This window comes from Bison bison, unplaced genomic scaffold (assembly GCF_000754665.1).
Source record: "Bison bison bison isolate TAMUID 2011002044 unplaced genomic scaffold, Bison_UMD1.0 scf7180017864280, whole genome shotgun sequence".
In the NCBI taxonomy this organism is placed as follows: domain Eukaryota; kingdom Metazoa; phylum Chordata; class Mammalia; order Artiodactyla; family Bovidae; genus Bison; species Bison bison.
The window spans coordinates 4,076,249-4,079,879 of record NW_011494852.1 but is presented as its reverse complement, the minus strand read 5'-3'; the positions used below and the strand labels follow the sequence as shown (position 1 = coordinate 4,079,879).

Here is a 3,631-nt window from a genome sequence, read left to right as displayed (position 1 = left end):
ACTCACATCCATTGAGTCAGTGATGCCACCCAGCCATCTCATCCTCTGTTGTCCCCTCTTCCTCCTGCCCCCAATCCCTCCTAGCATCAGAGTCTTTTCCAATGAGTCAACTCTTCACATGAGGTGGCCAAAGTACTGGAATTTCAGCTTTAGCATCATTCCTTCCAAAGAAATCCCAGGGCTGATCTCCTTCAAAATGGACTGGTTGGATCTCCTTGCAGTCCAAGGGACTCTCAAGAGTCTTCTCCAACACCACAGTTCAAAAGCATCAATTCTTTGGTGCTCAGCCTTCTTCACAGTCCAACTCTCACATCCATACATGACCACTGGAAAAACCATAGCCTTGACTAGACGGACCTTTGTTGGCAAAGTAACGTCTCTGCTTTTGAATATGCTATCTAGGTTGGTCATAACTTTCCTTCCAAGGAGTAAGCGTCTTTTAATTTCATGGCCGCGGTCACCATCTGAAGTGATTTTGGAGCCCCCGAAAATAAAGTCTGACAGTGTTTCCACTGTTTCCCCATCTATTTCCCATGAAGTGATGGGACCAGATGCCATGATCTCAGTTTTCTGAATGTTGAGTTTTAAGCCAGTTTTTTCACTCTCCTCTTTCACTTTCATCAAGAGGCTTTTTAGTTCCTCTTCACTTTCTGCCCTAAGGGTGGTGTTATCTGCATATCTGAGGTTATTGATGGGAGCCCTTTAATTTGGGGGAAATCTCATGCCTGCTCTTTGAGGGCACCTGGAGACCAGTCTGGGAAGAGATCGGGAGCGCATGCCAGAAATCTGACTGCCTTTTGAACTCATTTCTGATGATTTCCTGTGACTGGTTCCCTGGAGACAAGCAGACAGGGTTCTGTCTGGGTGTGATTCTCCTGATACCCTGTGGGTGCATTTTTTTTCTTTTAAAGTTGGTTTTATTGAGTTGTATTTTCCCTAGAACTTTGCCCTTGTAATCTTTAAAAAAAATTTTTTTATTGGAGTGTAGTTGTTTTACAATGTTGTGTTACTTTCTACTGTATAGCAGAGTGAATCAGCTATACATATCCATATATTCCTTCTGTTTGGGATTTTCCTTCCCATGTAGGTTGCATTTTCTGTATCACTGGGAGAAATGGCGGTGTCCAAGGGCATTCATGGGCTGGCCCCCCGAATGAGAGGTAATGATGCTCCCAACACACATTTCCTGTGCATTCACCCTGGTGGTCATTATTTGATGACCCTCCCTGCTTGCCACTCCCATTTTCTTAAAGAAGCTCCTGCCTTCCCTGTTTTAGGTTTGATGGCAGTATAGCCGCCTCACCCTTCCCCAGCGCTAGGGGTGGACCCTTGGAGTCCTGAGTGGGTGGCATGATTCATCCCCAGTCCCAGCTGACCTCACAGTGGCCTGTGCGAGTGTTCAGGCAGCTTGAATCTCTGTGCCTTGTTCTCTGATCTAGCTTGATCAGATCAAAGTGATGAGTGTTCTTCCATTATTATTTCTGTATTTTTTAAAAATTGCATAATCATGTTGTCTTGGCCAAAAAGTTCATTTGGGTTTTTCCATTTTTCCATTTGAACTTTTTGGCCCACCCAATACATGAGTATATTCTTATTGTAAAAGCATCCAACAATACAGAAGTCACTTCTCCCTGACATTTCTCCCTTCCTAGTAAACATTTCTTTTGTTTATACCCCTATATGTACATATATAAATATAGAATTTAAGAATGGGTAAATGGAATCATACTATATATAATGTTCTGAAATGTTTCATTTTTTACTATAAAATATGCCCTGGTGATCTTTCCATGTTAGTACACATAGAGCTACTGTATTCTTTTTAAAAAATATTTGTTTACTTATTTGTTTTTATTTTTGACTGTGCTGGGTCTTCCTTGCCTTGGGCTCACAGCCTGCAGAGGAGGGTGGGACACTGGTTTCTCTTTCTTCGCTCCACCTTGTCTCATCTCCTTTCCTGCATGTTAGCTCTGCTTTGGATAATCCATTGAGGGCTTTTCTCTAGTTGTGGCGAGCGAGGCCTTCTCTTGTTGTGGAGCATGCGTTCTAGGGCATTCAGGCTTCAGTAGTTATGGCACATGTGCTCAATAATTGTGACACATGGGCTTAGTTGCTCTGAAGCATGTGGAATCTTCCCGGACTGGGGATCAAACCCATGTCTCCTGCATTGGCAGACAAAGTCTTTACCACTGAGTCACCAGGGAAGCCCTACTGTATTCTTTCCATTAGCTACGTGGTGTATTTTTTAGGACCGTCCTCTAATGAATGCAGTCATTCAGGGCCCATTTTCACTTTTCCATTCCTTTGTCATAACAAACAGTGCTTTGCCAAATAGCAATCTATCTGTCTGCCTAGACCTGTGTGAGTATTGTGGTTAGATCGATGTTTTAGAAATGTAATTGATATAATTCCTGGGTCAAAGAGATGTACTTTCAAATTTTTGGTAGATATGTTCATATTACCTTCCTGAAAATGTTTAGTAATGTACATTTCCCCCAACAGTGTATGAGAGTACCTGTTTCCATACACCTTCTCTAAAGCTGGATTTTTTGAATCTTTAACATTTTTGCTTATAGCATGGGTAAAAATTTTTATCTTGTTTTATATTTTGAGGAGACATTCAACTAAAGTGATCCAAGTCCATTTCCGATAACTATGGGAAAGGATGGGGTATTTAGTAAGTAATGTTGGGGTAGTTGACTGCCTATTTGGAAGAGTTGCAGTAAGAGAGCAAAAGTAACTTCCAGTGTTTTAAAGATCAAATATATTTTTTAAAAATACAGAAACATGGCTGATGGCCTTTGCCGTGTGGCTGGCGGCGCTGCCATCTTGGCATTTCTTGAGTTAGAAGAGTGGAGCCTGGCCAGGAGGCGGGGTAGGGGGTGCTGGCTCCATTACTATGGACAACTTTTCTTCATCTGTGAGCTCCCAGGCCACACCTGCTCTTTCATCTTCAAGGTAGAGGAAGAGGATGGTGCAGAGCACATTCTGGTTTTGACCATGCTCTGCCTCACCAGGTTGGGGGTGGGCAGGGCACAAAGAAGAGTGTAACGTTGTAGAAGTCATGGCCAGGAACCATGATCACCAGGACATCACGGTACCTGTGGCCAGCCTCAAGTTGTCCTGCCAACCTATGCTGTTCGGATGATTTCCAGCTTCAGCTACCTGTAACCTTCCACCTCTTGTCAAGTTCTGGCCCTATGCAGAAGCAATGATGTTTCTGAGGAGGAGAGCATAGGAGAGGGGAGTGAGGAGGAGGAAGCTGAGCCGTTCACCATCCTGCCTGCCAAGAAGCAGGGGGACAAGCTCTAGTCCTCTTGGTCAGCTAGCTGCTTGCCGCCTGCACCATGTTCGGCGTTCCTGTACAAGTTTCGATAATTTTGTGTGTTCTCTGTTGAAGAGGATGGATAGCCGTGGGGTGGAGTGGGCGAGGTCTTAGTCTGGTGCCAGGAGAAAGAGGGTCCCATTCTCCATCGGGCCCTGGTGTTCTCTTCCAATGCCACACCCGTAGCTTCCCTTTCCTCCAGGAAGGGGAGGAGCTCTGACCTTCTATCCTGACCTTCTCTCTCCACTTGCTTATGAGGTTGGAGGTCAACATCAGATACTCAGAACTACACATTTTTTACATTTT

At 44.3% G+C, this 3,631-nt stretch overlaps 1 pseudogene; it reads left to right on the top strand.

Moving 5' to 3' along the window:
- The first annotated feature begins 2,787 nt into the window (after positions 1–2,787).
- LOC104995416 lies at positions 2,788–3,312 on the top strand (annotated as a pseudogene).
- The last annotated feature ends 319 nt before the right edge of the window (positions 3,313–3,631 follow it).